Source organism: Hemiscyllium ocellatum, chromosome 1 (genome assembly GCF_020745735.1).
Source record: "Hemiscyllium ocellatum isolate sHemOce1 chromosome 1, sHemOce1.pat.X.cur, whole genome shotgun sequence".
Classification (NCBI taxonomy): domain Eukaryota; kingdom Metazoa; phylum Chordata; class Chondrichthyes; order Orectolobiformes; family Hemiscylliidae; genus Hemiscyllium; species Hemiscyllium ocellatum.
Genome location: NC_083401.1, coordinates 82,117,583 through 82,135,409, shown reverse-complemented (window position 1 = coordinate 82,135,409; position 17,827 = coordinate 82,117,583). Strand labels below are relative to the sequence as shown.

Genomic DNA, 17,827 nt, shown 5'->3' with positions numbered 1-17,827 from the left:
GCCATTTGGCCCACCAAGTCCTCTCTGCCATTCAATCATGGCTGATGGGCATTTCAACACCACTTACCCACACTCTCCCCATATCCCTTAATTCCTTGCGAGATTAAGAATTTATCCTAGCCTCCACTGCGCTTTGTGGCAATGAATTCCACAGGCCCACCACTCTCTGGCCAAAGAAATGTCTCCTCATTTCCTTCTAAATTCTAAGGCTGTGCCCACAGATCCTAGTATCCCTACCTAACGGAAACAAATTCCCAGTATCCACCCTTTCTAAGCCATGCATTATCTTGGAAGATTCTATTAGATATCCCCTCGATCTTCTAAACTTTAATGAATACAATCCCAGGATCGTCAGCCTTTCATCATGTTAAGCCTACCATTCCAAGGATCATCCGTGTGAATCTCCTTTGGACATGCTCCAGTGTCAGTATGTCTTTCCTGAAGTAGGGGACCCAAAACTGGACACAGTATGAAACGGGGCCTAACCAGAGCTTTATAAAGTCGCAGTAGCACATGGCTGCTTTTATATTCCAATTTATATCTCTTGAGGTAAATGACGACATTACATTTGCTTTCTTAACCATGGACTCAACCTGCAAGTCCTCACCTACCATTCCCAGATTCCTTTGTACTTTGGCTCTATGAACTTTCTCACCGTTTTGAAAATAGTCCACCCCTGTATTCTTTCTTTCAGTGCAAGACCTCGCATTTGCTCAGGTTGAATTTCATCAGCCATTTCTTGGACTGCTCTCCTAAACTGTCTAAGTCTTTCTGCAGCCTCCTCACCACTACCTGCCTGTCCACTTTCATATCATCAGCCAACTTCACCAGAATGTCTCTAGTCCCCTCATCCTGATCATTAATGTGAACAGCTGCGGCCCCAACACTTATCCCTGCAGGACACCACTCGTCACTAGTTGCCATTACAAAAAAGGATCTTTTATCCCAACTCTCTGCCTTCTGTCAGACAGCCAATCCTCAATCCATACCAGTAGCTCACCTCAAACACCATGGGTCCTCACCTTATTTAGCAGCCTCCCGTGAGGCATTTTATCTAAGGTCTTTTGGAAGTCTAGGTAGATAACATCCACTGGCTTTACCTGGTCTAATCTACTTGTTAGCTCTTCAAAGAATTCTAACAGATTTGTCAGGCATAACCTCCCCTCACTAAATCCATGCTGACTTGTTCTCATCTGACCCTGCACTTCCAAAAATTTAGAAATCTCATCCTTAACGATAGATTCTAGAATTTCACCTACAACCGAGGTTAGGCTAATCGGCCTATAATTTTCCTTCTTTTGTCTTCATCCTTTCTTGAATAAGGGGGTTACAACAGTGATTTTCCAATCACCTGCGACTTTCCCTGATTCCAGTGATTTTTGAAAGATTACAACCAGCACCCCCACTATTTCTTCAGCCACCTCCCTCAGAACTCTGGGATGTAACCCATCGGGGCCAGGTGATTTATCAATATTTAGACCTTTTAGCTTTTCTAGCACTTCCTCTTTTGTAATGGCAACCATACTCAACTCTGCCCCTTGACACTCAATTGTTGGGGTATTACCCATGTCTTTCACTGTGAAGACTGACACAAAGTACTTATTAAATTCTTCAGCTATTTCCTCATCTCCCATCACGAGCCTTCCTGCATCAATGTAGAGCGGCCCAATTTCTACTTATGCTTCTTGTTTGTTTCTTATGTATTGAAAGATACTTTTACTATCATTTCTAATATTACTGGTTAGCTTACCTTGATATTTGTTCCTCTCCTTCCTTATTTCTCTATTTGTTATCCTCTGTTTGGTTTTGTAGTCTTCCCAATCGTCTGATTTCTCAGTGCTCTTAACCACTTTATGGGCTCTCTTTTCTCTATGATACATCTCCTGACTTCCTTTATCAGCAATGGCTGTCTAATTTCCAACCTCTTCCCCCCCCCCCCACGGGATAATCTTTCTTTTCTCTGGGACGAACCTCTGTACTGTGTCCTCTCAATTTCACCCAGAAAGTCCTGCCATTGTTGCTCTACTGTCTTCCCCGCTAGGCTCTGCTTCCAGTCGATGGTCGTCAGTTCCTCTTTCATGCCCTTGTAATTACCTTAATTTATTTGTAACATCGTTACATCCGATTTTGCATTCTCTCTTTCAAAATGCAGACTGAACTCCACTATATTATGATCGCTGCCTCCTAAGCGTTGCCTTACTTTAAGATCTTTTATAAAGTCTGACTCATTACAAAGCACTAAGTCCAGAATAGCCTGCTCCCTTGTGGGCTCCATCACAAGCTGTTCCAAAAAGCCATCCTGCAAGCATTCCATGAATCCCTTTCTTTGGATTCACCGACAACATTATTCACCCAGTCCATTTGTACTACGAAGTCGCCCATGACCTTGCCTTTCTGACATGCCCTATCTATTTCCTGGTACATCTTGTGCCCCTGGTCCTGACCTCTGCTGGGAGGTCTGTACATAACTCCCATTATGTTTTTTTTTGCCTTTGTGGTTCCTCAACTCCACCCACATAGGGTCAGATGATGTGGACTCTATGTCATTTAATGCCATAGATTTAATTTCATTCTTAACTAACAAGGCAACACCCCCCCCACCTTCCTGTCTTTTCGATAAATTGTAAATCCTTGGATGTTTAACTGCCAGTCCTGAACCCCCTGCAACTACATCTCTGTGATGCCTACTACATCATAATCATTCATAATGATTTCTGCTGTTAATCCATCTACTTTGTTACGAATACTACGAGCATATAGGTAAAGCACCTTAATACTAATTTTCTTAACCTCATGATTTCCACCACCTCTAGTAATATGTCCTAAGTTATCATTCCTTTTTGCTTCATTTCTAGTCTACCTCCAACTTAAACCCTGCACATGTGCTAACCTGATGCTTATCTTTCTACTTGACTCCATACTCCCTGTTGCATTCCTTTTTCCTTACCCCCCAACTCACAAGTTTAAACTCCTAGTGACCACTCTATTTATCCTTTTCGCCAGAACACTGGTTCCAGATCAATTCAGGTGGAGACCGTCTCATCGGTGCAGATCGCTACAGTTCCAAAACTGATGCCAATGTCCCATGAAATGGAATCCCTCTTTCCCACATCAATCTCTTAGCCACATGCTTACTTGCCTAATTTTCTTATCCCTATGCCAATTGTTGTCCAGTACGTCTCAGGTTTATACAGTGTGTTAGCACAATCTTGCAACATAAGCACTCACATTGTTAATATGCTGTTGTCATTACCAGCATTCTCAACTGTACTAGCCTAAGCACCGGTCTTTGGGAAGCACAAGAATGTTTTTCAGAGGGTGCAGAAAAAAATAAAGAGAATAATTTACATGGGTGTGCAACTTCTGCTAAAATGATGGATTAGAATGTTGGCAAGGAGACTTGATAGATCTGTGCAAAATCGAGGCAGAGGAAATAGGAGAAAAAACACAGTTCCAAAGGGCTGAGAAGCTCCTTCTCTTCCCTCCTGCAACAGCGAAAGGGCAACCCTTGTTCTTACTTACCATCACACCAGCATCCACATTCAGAAAATCATTAACCATCATTTCCGCCACCTTCAAGAAGATGCCGTCACAAGACACATACTCCCCTCCCCTCCGCTGTCAACGTTCCACAGGAACAGATCTGTCCTGAACACACTGGCCCGTTCCTCCTTCACTCCCGTCTCCCCACCGCCCCTTCCCCTGCAATAGCAGAAGATGAAACACTTGCATGTTTATTTCCTAGCTCCTCAGTATCCAAGGGCCCAAACAAAACTTCCAAATGAAGACTGCTTTATCTGCACTTCACACAATCTAGTCTACTGCATTCATGGCTCACAAAGTCATCTCTGCTACATTGAGGAAATGAAGCATAGATTGGGTGACCGCTTCGCAGAACCCCTATGTTTCGCTTGCAAAAATGGCCCCAAGCTTCCAGTTGCCTGCCTCTTCAACAGACCACCCTGTTCCTTTGCCAATACCTCTGTCTCAGGCTCCAGCAAAGCTCAGGTTAAATTGGCAGACCAATTTTTGCTTGTGGACCCTGCAGCCTTCTGGACTCAATATCAGCTTCAATGACTTTAGGGCTTGAACTCTCTTATGTTCTAGCACCACGCCCCCCCCCCCCCCCAAAAAACATATACACACACACACACTCGGCCCCATGTTCACATGCTCTGCTTTTACACAATCATCGTTAGCCACTAGTAGTCTCCAATAACAGCTATTTCCCCTCCTAGCCAGATCGTTTCACACTTGTTTGCCTATCCAACTGTTCTTTTCTCTCTCTGGGCTCTATCTCCACCTCTCGTTTATTCCCTACCCCCTCACCTCACCCTATCTTCTGCAAAATCCCCGAGAATTTCCTACCATCAGTTCTGATGAAGAGTCAGTGGACTCAAAAGGTTAATTCTGATTTCTCTGCACAAATGCTGCCAGACCTGCTGAGCTTTTCCAGTAATTTCTGTTTTTGTGCCTTTTTCACTTATCCAGTCTACCTACACTCCAAGGTCTCTTTGTTCAGCAATACTCCAAGGACCTTACCATTAAATCCTGCCTTGATTTACTCTACCAAACTGTAGCACCTCCCACTTATCTAAATTAATTACCACTCCTCAGCCTACTGACTTATCTGATCATCGTCCCATTGTACTCTGAGGTAAACTTCTTCACTGTCCACTACACCACCAATTTGGGTACCATCTGCAAACTTACTTACCACACTACCTATATTCATTTTCTACAAAGAAAATGCAGTGGACTCAGCACCGATCCTTGCGGCAAACCACTGGTCACAGGCCTCCAGTCCAAATAGCCTCCACCACCACTTCAAGCAAATATTGTATCCAAATAGATTGATGTCCCTGAGTTCTGTGATAGACTGGTTAACAAGGTTCTATCACGCAGAACCTTGCTGAATGCCTTACTGAAGTCCTTCCAGACAACATCCACCGCTCTGCCTTTATCAACGTTGTCATTTCTTCAAAGACTCTATCATGTTAATGAGAAATAATTCCCTTTGCACAATGTCATTGTGGCTATCCTTAATCAGTCCTTGCCTTTCCAAATACATGTAAATGCTGTCCCCCAGAATCCCATGAAACTTGTTCCATGGTTTTTCTTTACCACCTTTCTTCAATAATGACATGTTAGCCATCTTCCAGTCTTTCAGATGGTCATAGATGAAACAAATACCTTAGCAAGGAGCCCAGCAATCATTTCCCTAGCTTCCAACAAAGTTCTTAGGTACACCTGATCAGATCCAGGGAATTTACCTACCTTTAAGCATTTTAAGACACCCAACACCAACTCCTCTGTAATATGAACACTTCTGAACACTTTCACTGGCCAAAACAATGAGGACTCGAGGCACAATAAATCAAGATTGGCACAAAAACCAGAGTTGACAGTTTTTTGCACGGAGTATAGTTTGGGTATCCTGCCCAAGAGTGTAGTGGAGGTAGATTCAATCACAGTTTTTGAAAGGAAATTGGATAAGTACTGAAAAGGAAAAGAGTTGCACGGGTAAGGGAAAAGGATGGGAGTAGGACCAGCCAAACTGCATTTGCAAAGATCCAAAAGTGACTCAAATGGATAGAAACGTTTCTTTGTGAATCCATTCTGCGATCCCATACTGTATACTTTTTCTCCCCAATGGGGAGTATTATTGAACAGAGACACCTAGGGGTTCAAGAACACAGTTCCTTGAAATTGGCTTCACAAACATACAGGATGGGGAAGGCGGCATTTGGGGCGCTTGCCTCCGATGGTCATAGCATTGAGTATAGGAATTGGGACATCATGTTGTGCTACATGGAATATTGGTCAAGCCAATTTTGAAGTATTTCGTACAGTTCTAGTTGCCCTGCTATAGGAAGAATATTATTAAATTGGAAAGGGTACACAAAAAACTTACAAGGATATTACTAGGACTGGAGGGTTTAAGCTATAATGAGAGGCTGGACAGGCTAGGACTTTTTCCCCTGGAATTTTGGAGGTTGAGGACCTTATAGAGGTTTATAAAGTCATGAGGAGCATAGATAATGCAAATAGCTAAGGTCTTTTTCCCCAGTGTAGGCATAGGTTTAAGGAAAGAGGAGAAAAATTTAAAAGGGATCTGAGCAGTTACTTTTTCAATAGAGGTGGTGCAAATATGGAATGAACTATCAGAGGATTTGATAGATGCAGGTACAGCTATAAAATTTAAAAGACATTCGGCTAGGTACCTGGATGAGAAAGGTTTCAAGGAATATGGGCCAAATATAGGCAAATGAGGCTAGTTGAGTTTGAGAGACCTGGTCGCCATGGATGAGTTGGACCGTTTCTGTACTGTATGACCCTACGACTCCAGATCAGATCCACAGCATTTTCAAATTTTATTCTGGATTTTCAGTCCTAATTCTTGACAGATTTATCACAAATTCCCTTCCATCATTTACTTCCGGAGCATTCACGTAATTACACAAGATGAAGAACAAATGGTAAAGTCACAGAATCTGCAGAATACTCTTCGTGGGTCTCAAAATTCAAAATCGACTGGCCAAAAGCATGGAAATTAAAAGGTTAACAGCACATAAATACAGACACTCATCTACTCTGGTATGGTTATTTTGTTTCTGATCTTTTTCATTAGTTGTAACTGTGCAATAGTAAGTAGTTGCTTAGTAGTACAGAATTTAGACTTTGCTGAGAAAGTGCATCTTGTCAAAGGTTTTCATCTTGTCCTCATGTACATTTGCACAACTATCTGCATGAAGGGAAAACAACATTTTCATAACCCATGTGAAGAGTTGACTATTTATTTGGCATGTGGACACTGGTTGGCAGAGGCTTTGATGTAGAGAATACATCAGTCATATGATGACTGTGACAAACAATCTTTATTCAACATTTAAATCCAATAGGTGGACTGAAGGATGATGGCAATGCCTTACAAAATGATCAGAGAATGGCTATTATTTATTTTGTTGCTCTGAAGTTGTCTATGTTCTTTCTACCTGCAATGAACAAGATCCTATGAATTAATACCTACAGCTTCCACACTAGAAGCCAACAGAATTTTAAATTGTTTGCCAATCTAATTCTTAGCACTTTCAGGATTATTTAGCAAATTATGTCTAATCACAGAATCACATTTAATGTTGAGTTATGCAAGCATGGTCTGGAAGTCAGTACTTATTGCAAACAAAGGGTCATCAACAATCTGCCATTGTTTGGGACATATGAACCTACTGACCTACCATTGTTTTTGAATTGAAATTCATATACTACATTTATATTTGTGAGAGGGAGAGCCTTGTTTTGGTTTCATTCATGTCGATCAGATATCCTAAATAAATCAAGTCCCATTTGCCAGCATTTGGCCCATATCCCTGTAAGCCCTTCCTATTCATATACCCATCTAGATGCCTTTTAAAATGTTGTATTCATAGCAGCCTCCACTACTTCCTCTGGCAGCTCATTTCATACAGACACTACATTCTGCATGAAAAAGTTCCCTTTAGATCCCTTTTAAATTTTTACCCTCTTGTCTTAAACATTTGCCCTCTAGTTCTGGACTTGCCCACCCCAGGGAAAAGACCTTGTCTATTTACCCTAAGCCCCCTCATGATTTTATAAACCTCTATACAGTAACCCCTCAGCCTCCAATGCTCCAGGGAAAATAGCCCCAGCCTGTTCAGCTTCTCCTTAAAGCTCAAACCCTCCAACCCTGGCAATATCATTGTAAATTTTTTCTGAACTATTTCAAGTTTCACAACACCCTTCCTACAGCAGGGAGACCAGAACTGCACACAGTCTTCCAAAAGTGGCCTAACTAATGTCCCGTACAGCTGCAACATGACCTCCCAACACCTATACTCAATGCACTGACCAATATCGGCAAACATACCAAATGCCTCCTTCACAATCCTATTTACCTGTCCACACAGGTCGAAGCGAGGAATCTGGGTAATCCAATTTGGAGAATGGGAAAAAGTTGTGGCTGTAAAAGCTGCTCCTTTTTTTGAAGTATTTTCAGTGTTGGAACTGACTTCCTCAAATTCTGGGAGCAGTAATTATGGTTTTATAAGCTGCAGCACTGTACTGGAACTTTGGGGAAAAGAATCAAAACAACAGCACTTTAAAAGGAGGAAAACAGACAAAGGCAGTGATCACATGGGTAGTGAAATAAACCTGCACTGCTGTCTAACCCAGCAGAGAATCTGCACAACTGGCTGATCCCTGGACATCTGAGTGCATCTAAGAAAAAAAATTAACCAACAGCAAGATTCACACCTGACCTTGGAGAAACCTGTGTGGGAGAGCTCACGGCAAGGGAGCAGCGAAGTGGAATTTTAAAGTGTAACCTCACTGTTTTTTCCGTAAATCTATAATAGTGAGTACAGTGGGTTCCTTTTTAATTATGCTTGCTTGAGATTTGTCACTTGATTAAAGTTTAAAAATACAAAACATATGTATTAAGTCAGCATAGAGTAGTGTTTCTTTTTCAAGCAGTAAGACTATGCTATTTTCTGGGTCTATAGATTATTAAGATGCAAAGACGGTCTTTAGTAGAGTAATATGTTCTTCCTGACAGATGTGGGAGATTAGGAACAGTTTCCACGTTATTGATGATTATATCTGCAGGAAGTGTGTTTGGTTGCCAATGCTATTGGATTGCATGGATCAGTTGGAGCAGTAGTTAGAGGCATGGAGGAATTTACAGGAGCGAGGGAGTGTGATAGATGGCACTTGTAGGAAGGAAGATAAACAAAAGATACAGTCAGGTAAATGGGTTACCTCCAGGAAAGGTAGAAGAGGAAATCATGTCATGCAGAAGTATCCTGTGGCTATTCCTATCTCAATCAAGTATTTTATACACAGGGTTTTTGTATCTAGGTACCTTGGTACCCAAGACTGCACCGTGTGACAACATTAGACACTTTCCACTATATTTCCGTACATGAGTGCACATGAAAATAAAATCTAAATCTACATATCTAACTCCTCCTTAAAAACATTTAATTTTTAACCTAAACTAGTGACAGAGAGTTCCTCAGACTCATGACACTCTGGTGAAAAGATTTCCCATTTCAGTCCTAAATGGCCTATCCCCATAAACTATAAACCCTGGATCTGAACTCCCCAGCTTTTCCTACATTTACCCTGTACAGTTAGAATTTCATAGGATTCTAGGAGAATCCTTCTTCTAAACTCCAGTGAATAATAGTCCTAACACTTCCAATTTCTCTTCAGACTGCAGTCCTGCTAGTTGAGGATTCTGTCTGGTTATTACCATCCCTATCTTCTCTGGAACGGCAGTTTCTCAATGAACTTTTATAGGCAGGAGCATCCAGATAAGGCAACAAACATATTAATTGGGTGACTATTATAATCTTCGAGGAGAAAGTGAGGTCTGCAGATGCTGGAGATCAGAGCTGAAAATGTGTTGCTGGAAAAGTGCAGCAGGTCAGGCAGCATCCAGGGAGCAGGAGATTCAACGTTTCGGGCATAAGCCCTTCTTCGGGATTCCTGAAGGGCTTATGCCCAAAATGTCGAATCTCCTGCTCCTTGGATGCTGCCTGACCTGCTGCGCTTTTCCAGTGACCATTATAATCAACAAGTATCAACAGTAAAGATTAAGCCATGTGCTATTACACAATGAATGTTCTTAACCTTGCTAACTGGATTCATATAATGGATATTTTCCCCCTTTTTAGCTGACCTTGCAAACTGAATGCGTCCAATATTGTTAAGTGGCTCGACATAATGAATGCTTTTCCATCTTGTTAACTCATCACCCTTGCCTCCAGCACCCCATTGTTAACTAAGTTCTTATCTGATCTGAGTCACACTTAGCTGAATCTCTTGTTTCACAAAACTCAGAACTTAATTTTTTCCCTGCCTGCTTACACCCTATACACCTTCTCATGGTAAACATTTGTTGCACTCCCTTCATAGCTAGAACATTCTTCCTCAAATAAGGAGACCAAATTGCACACAATACTCCAAATAGGTTCTCAACAAAGCCCTGTATAATGACAGAAAGATGTCCATGCTCGTCTACTTGAATCTTCTCACTATGAAGGCCAACATAGATTTGCCTTCCTCACCTCCTGCAGCCTCTCTCCTGAGCTAGTACCTTTGTTTGCTTTACCTCTTGCTGAAATTTTCAACATATCTCAATCTTCCTTGGTATTAAGGTAGACTAGGCATTTCTCAGGATCAAATGCGGTAGCCTTACACCAATAAATGACCTGATCAACGAATGGGTCTATCTTGCAAACCAATGTAGGCATTACCTCACAAGGTATCCTTTAGCAATTCACAGCACGGTGGCACAGTGATTAGCACTGCTGCCTCACAGCGCCAGAGACCCGGGTTCAGTTCCCACCTCAGGTGACTGACTGTGCAAACTCCACACACTCTCCCTGTGTTGCGTGGGTTTCCTGCACAATCAAAAGATGTGCAGGTTAGGTGAACTGGCCATGTTAAATTGCCCGTAGTGTTAGGTGAAGGGGTAAATGTAAGGGAATGCGTCTGGGTGGGTTGCGTTTCGGCAGGTCGATGTGGACTTGTTGGGCCGAAGAGCCTGTTTTCACACTGTAAGTAATCTAATCTAATCTAATATATGAACCATACCCAACCAGCTATTTTTATTCATTCATGGGATGTGGGCATTGCTAACTAGCCCACTATTGTCCATCCCAGTGTACCCAGAGAACCGTTAAGTGTAAACCACTTTGTTGAAAATCTGGAGTCTTTGTGGGCCAGACTGTGTAAGAATAGCAGAACTCCCTTCCTAAAAACATTAGTATGTACTTGCAGAACTCAAAATACAGAGACTAATGTCAGATAGGTTTCCATGATTGGATAACGTTAGCTCTAGATAATTCAGAGTGCGCCAAGATCCAATTTAAGATATTTAGTAGAGCTGGTAGTGTGGTGCACTTGCACATGCTTGCAGCTACAAAATTTACACTCCTGAACAAACTGTGCGATCCTTTGACAACACTGGCAACAAGGAAAATGACTCACAAAAAGCAAGACAAACCAATAAAGTCAACCACTCAGTCAAGTGGAACTTACTCAGTAATAAACTGATCAAAAATGCGAAATCTGCTTTCCACAAGGGGCACCTGACTCCCAAGCTCATTAGATCATTAATCAATGAACAAGGGAGCAAAATCCCACGTGGAAAGCGAGAGTCACTGTCCACATTAACAGTGCAGCGCTAGATTGAATGTGGTAAACGACTTAGCGAAGAGATCAATTGGAATCAAGACAAAAAATTCTCCACCAGAGTCACAACTAGCACAAAGGAGCATAGTTGTAGGCCGATCATCTCAGTCCCATGACATCACTGTGAGAGTTCATCAGCTTAGTAAACTCACCAAAGATATCTGCTATTATTTTATTAATGACTTCCCCTCCAGTGGAGGATCAGAATTAGGAGTGTTTACGAATGATTGTTTAATCAATCCTTTCCATAAAGCCTCAGATACCAAAACAGTCCAGGCCAACATACAAGTAGATATTGACAACATTCAGTATGGGTTGAAACACAGCCAATGATCATCTCCAAGAGACAACTAAATCACTTCAGTTTCACATTCACAGTATTACCATTAGTGAAAATCCCACCATCAGCACCCTGGTATTATCACTGACCAGAAACTTAACCGAACCAGCCACAAGACCAGGTCAGAGTTTGGGAATTCGGCAAGCAGCTAATGTTCTGACTCCCCAAAGCCTATCTAATTTCTTCAATGCATCAGTCTGATGTACAATAGAATACTCTCCAATTTCTTGGAGTAACAACAAAAACACTCCAGATATTTGACACCATCCAAGATAAAACGATCTACTTGATCAGTATTGCATTTACTACCTCCAGCACTGTCACATTGTATAAATAGTGTGTACCATAAGTAGTAATATAGTAACCTGCCTTTGTTTCTTCAATATCACCTCCCAAAGGATGAGGGCACAATGGAAAACAACCACTCAAGACTCTCAGTACTATACACATATATAGGGTACAGATTAACAGATTGTCTCTTTTCTCTTGATTTAGAACTATATTGTCATTCCTTCACTATCACTGAGCCACAAACCTGGAACTTTCTTTTTAATACCACTGTCAGCACTACAACACAGGCACTGCTGAACTAACTCAGAAGGCAACCCACCACCTTAATGGCAATTTAGGATTGGCAATAAACGTAGGTCTTTCCAGTGATGTTTTCATCGAGGTATAAACAATGACTGCAGATGCTGGAAACCAGATTCTGGATTAGAGTGGTGCTGGAAAAACACAGCAGTTCAGGCAGCATCTGAGGTGCAGGAAAATCGAAGGGCTTTTGCCCGAAACGTCGATTTACCTGCTCCTCCGATGCTGCCTGAACAGCTGTGCTTTTCCAGCACCACTCTAATCCAGAACACAGTGATGTTTTCATGCCAAGAACAAATTAAAAAGCTACTGTGATAGCTAAGGATGCAAAAACTACGAAGAAATTTAAGATGCTTTTAAAATTATGGGGGAATTTGATATGTTGAACAGAGAAACTGTAGCTCAATGATTATGTTTTGGGTGGGGGTGATTATTAATTTGAAACAAAGCCAGCCATACCTTAGTAAAAAGCAAACTCAGAAAATTTTGGGTTCAAATCCCAGAGTTCTAAGCACATCCAGGCTAACATTCTAGTACAGTACTGAAGGAGAACTGCACTGACAGAGTTCCACTGTTTGAATGTGATGTTCAACTAACACTATCTGTGCTCTCCAATGTACATAAAACATTGCATGGAACAATTCTGAAGAGTAGGAAAGTTATTTTCAGGGTCCTAGTCCCTAAACGAACATTTAAATTGGTTATCTGGTAATTTATCACTCTTTGGTTAGCTCAGATGGTTACAGTGTGGCACTAATAACGCCAAAGTCATGTGTTCAATCCCCGTACTTACAGGGATGGCTCAGTAGTTAGCACTACTGCCTCACAGCACCAGAGAGCCGGATTCAATACTAGTCTTGGACAACTGCCTGCGTGGAGTTTGCGCATACTCCCCGTGTCTGCTTGGGTTTTCTCCCAGTGCTCCAGTTTCCTCCCACATTTCAAAGATGCGCAGGGTAGGTGAATTGGCCATGCTAAATTGCCCATAGCATACAGGGATGTATAGGTTAGGTGCATTAGTCGGGGTAAATGACGCGCAATAGGAATGGGCCTTGGTGGGTTACTCTTCGGAGGGTTGGTTACGGCTTGTTGGGCCAAATGGCCTGTTTTTACATTGTGGGGGATTCTATGTTTCTATGTAAGAGGGAGCCAATGGTGTAATGGTAATGTTACTAGACTAGGGACATGGATTTGAATCTCACCATGGCATGCCTGATGATGGAATGTGAATTCAATAAATATCTGAATTAAGAGATTAATGATGACTTTGAAACTGGTGACGGTTATCAGAAAAACTAATGATTTGGAGGTGCCGGTGTTGGACTGGGGTGTACAAAGTTAAAAGTCACACAACACCAGGTTATAGACCAACTGGTTTAATTGGAAGCACTAGCTTTCGGAGCACCACTCCTTCATCAGGTGGCTTCACTAATATGTTTTAAGGGATGGAAACTGCCATTCTTACCTAGTCTGGCCTACATCTGAACCCAGACCCACAATAATATGGTTGACTCTAAATAATTAAAAGGATCCTGTGGCTTCATTTCTTACCTGTCAAGTAACGAATCAGTTACAAACTGCTTTGAAACACTCATTTGTCACAAAAGTCATTATGTCAACACAGATCTTTCTTTCAAAGTGTGTGAAGAAAGAGGTTCAACATAAGCATAAAATGTGAAGATTTGTAAAAAGATATGTTTTCCAAATGTTGAGAATCACAGAATCCCTACAGTATGGAAACAGGCCATTTAGCCCAAGTGCACAACAACTCTCTGAAAAGCAACCCACCCAGACCAATTCCCCTACCCTATTACTCTACATTTACACCTCATTAATGCAGCTAACCTACATATCCCTGAATACTTTGGGCAACTTAGCATAATCAATTCACTTGACTTGCACATCTTTGTGACTGAGAGAGGAAACTGGAACATCCGGAGGAAACCCATGCAGACACAGGAGAATGTGCAAACTCCACACAGAAAATCGCCCAAGGCTGGAATTAAACTCTGGAACTTGGTGCTGTAAGGCTGCATTGCTAACCACTGAGCCACCATGCTGCCCAAATTGAGGAAAATATCACTGTTCCCTTAGCACCCTCATTTGGGTGATGGGAAGAAATGATTTGAATTTACAAACAGCCAACACAGACAAATGAAAATGGGACATCTCTTTTCGATCCTATCAATTTCCACAATTCTCAAACATACAGCAAAACTCAAGTGTAACATACATAGATACTGTATGAAAGCATTAATGTTATGGGGTGCCATGCAAATTATAGTATTTTGTCAGCATCCAGACATGGGGGAATAAGGATTAGTTAGCTGGATAGCGAATTTGCAATGCAGAGTAATGCAGTGTGTTACACTGGCTGCATATAAATGCCTCAAGGATGCCTTTATTATGAATCAAGGCTTTTTTTGAGGCACAGGGAGTGACAGGGAGGAGTAAAGGAGGGATAAAATTCTGGCATGTTATAATTATGAGTATTACTCTATTGCCTGAGTTTCCTTCATATTCTAAATAATTGTTATTTAGATGCAAAATATACTTCCTGCAATATGTTTCACTATATTTACTTTCAAAATGCTGATAAGGTAAAATGCAGTCTTCCTCAACCTCATTGCTCCCCCTCCTCTGAGGCATGGTAACCTCACGTTAAACCACTATAGTTGTCTCTATCTAATATCAGAGAGCCCTATTTTCTGTTAAGACTATGGCGATTTTACCTGCAGTCATACCCAAATTTCCCAATATAGAGTTAAGCATAGAAAGGGACATGAACAAGCATAAATTAATGTTAAAAAAAGGCCTGGATACAGTGCTGAAATATTTTAATAAAGTTTCAAACTATCGATTGTATTTAGCAAAGCATGTTTGAATGTATTTCAATGCCTCAAGGATGTCAAGATTTTTTTCGAGGCACTGGGAGCGACAGGGAGGAATAAGGGAGGGAAAAAATTCTAATTCCGAGTATTACACTCTCGCCTGAGTTTCCTTCATATTCCAAGTATTTGCTTCGTACCCCGCTAACACATTTCTAGACGCAAAATACGCAGTCTACTTCCTGCAATACATTTCAGGGTATGTATTTTTATAAGGCTGAGAAGGTAAGATGCATTCTTCAGGGAAAGTCTACATGTATTTAGAAATAGGACAACAGCAGCGATTGGAATCGGATAAAAGTCAATCACGTTAACACCAACACTGGCCACAAGCCGCCCACTGCGGCAGCTTTTCGGTCCCACGCCTGTTCTTTACCGTTTCAGCTTAAATCTGCGGCAGGTGTTCACACCTGAACACACAGCACCCCAATCAGTTTTACCAAATCTTCACCGAGATGGAAAACCGGTTCGATGTGTACGTTAGCCAACAGGTCAAGTAGACCATGGGAAACTCTACCTGATCTCGCTCACCGCTCGTCACTCCACTTTAATATCAGCGTTTCCACGCCTCAACCAGGACCGCGCCATCAAGCAGCAGCACACATGCGCACAACGCGGCATGGCGCACAATTACATCACAACTGCGTTGGTGAATGTCGGACTCCCGGAATAGCACCACCTAGCAATAAAAACAAGCACTTATGGCAATAGCTGAATGGGAAGGTGAACATTTCTCTCCCTATTGAAAAATATCCAGAATTGTAGTGTGTACATAGTTTCCATAAATTTACTCAGTCGTGACATTTTAATATTTTGATTTTATTCTTGCAGTACATCTATATTTGAAAGACCATTTTCGTTGGTTTTTGGCCATTCTTATTTTTAGGAAACCTTGGAAATTGCACCAGTAAATGGGCGGAATAAGAAGTTAGTACAGGATAGTATAGATGCCGTTGTGATCAGGACCTCAACTCGGGGTCAAATAATGCCAATGTTACAAACTGGTTTATCCTTAAGGGAGCGGCTAGTGAATGGAGTTGTAGCAAGAACAGAACATAATTCTTTGGGCCTTGCCAACAGGGATTCCTGGAAGTTCCCATGACTTTTTGCACACAACTTCCTCACCCCACGCTGCCATCATTGGAGGCCCCACATATTCATTCACACAGTGGTTCCACTTTCCTACAACTAATTGGACATAAAAAGGCTATGTCTGTGACCAATACCTCTATTTGGTGGAGTACCATTGGCACTTTCGCAAAATCACAACGATTGTGAGCACATCAGTAAAATGGATCACAATCTGGACTGAACAGCTCAACAATCGGTTGCATTCATCATAAATACCAATTGAAAACTGCTCTATACAGTCATAGAGTCAGAATCATTCAGCAAGGAAACAGACCCTTCAATCCAATATGAACATAATCCCAAACTAAACTAGTTTCTCCGTCTGCTCTTTGGTCCATATTCCTCCAAACCTTTCCTATTTGTGTGCTTATCCAATTAAACACTGCAATTGTACCCTCATCCACAACTTCCTCAGGAAGATCATTCCACATGCAAATCACCCTCTGTGTAAAAATTTGTCTCTCATGTCTTTTAAATCTCTCTCCTCTCACCTTAAAAATGTACCTCCTAGCCTTGAAATTCCCCATTCTGGGGAAAATACAACTACCATTAACCATGTCTATACTCCTCATTATTTCATAAATTTCTGTAAGGTCGCCTCTCAATCTCCTATGTTCCACTGAAAAAAGTCCCAGTCTAGCCAGCCTTTCTTTATAGCTTAAACCTTCCATACCTGGCAACATCCTGGTAAATCTCTTCTGAAACCTCTCCAGCTTAATAATACCCTTCCTATAACTGGGAGACTAGAACTGGACACAGTATTCCAGAAGAGGCCTCACCAATGACCTGTACAACCTCAACATGACTTCCCAATTCCTATACTTAAAGGACTGAGCAACGAAGGCAAGTGTGCCAAACACCTTTTTAACCATCCTGTCTGTATGTGATACAAAATTCGAAGAATTATGTACCCGCACCCCTGGGTCCCTCTGTTATACAACACTACCCATAGCCCCATTAATTGTAGAAGTCCTGCCCTTTTTTGTTGTAGATTCTGAAGTCAAGTCAGCATGTCATACCAGATTAACATGACAATTTGAGTTGAATGATGTAAAAGAACAGTTACAATCATTGATGTACGATGACTTTAAATATTTAGTCAAGGAACACAGTTCACCAATCCTTTACATGTATAGGGTTGCAATACCTGTAAAAGTTACACAGGCTCAATTGGGATCAGTAGAAACCAATGGATCAACTGCACAAATTTCCAATTTCTGCATGACAAGTTAAAATTTGCTTCTACTAGGTTTGATGTTGTAGCTGTTGAATTTGCTTCTCCGGTGCAGTGGGCTCACCTGGAAGAATGTCAACTCGTCAGTTACAGACAGGTTTGTATTTAAGCAAATGTTATAGAAGTTAATATTCATCAATTTGTATACGATTTGCTCAGGCGCATGAAACTTCATATATAGGTAGATCTAGCAACCTGCATTAAAAACAGGCATTCTGAACTAAAAACAACTCTTAATTATCAGGCCATTTTAACTTTTTAAGTTAACTAAGGAAGGTTCATCATTCTCAAATAATCTTGTTTTATTTCTGAATTGTGACAATACAATGGCTTTAAGAGTGTATTTTGACCTTTAGCGAGAAGCTACTAATTAGAGAGTTGAAGTAGGAAAAAAACTTGAAAATATTTGTCATGAAGAAGTAG

The 17,827-nt window shown here is 41.3% G+C and overlaps 1 protein-coding gene across 1 annotated transcript in view; it reads right to left on the bottom strand.

Moving 5' to 3' along the window:
- ipo11 (importin 11) overlaps window positions 1-15,636 on the bottom strand; it is a 476,887-nt gene extending 461,251 nt beyond the window's left edge. Inside the window, exon 1 of the mRNA XM_060823716.1 lies at window positions 15,557-15,636. The gene's annotated coding sequence lies outside the window, so the exon portion shown is untranslated. The remainder of the gene's footprint in view (window positions 1-15,556) is intronic.
- Between the last annotated feature and the right edge of the window lie 2,191 nt (window positions 15,637-17,827).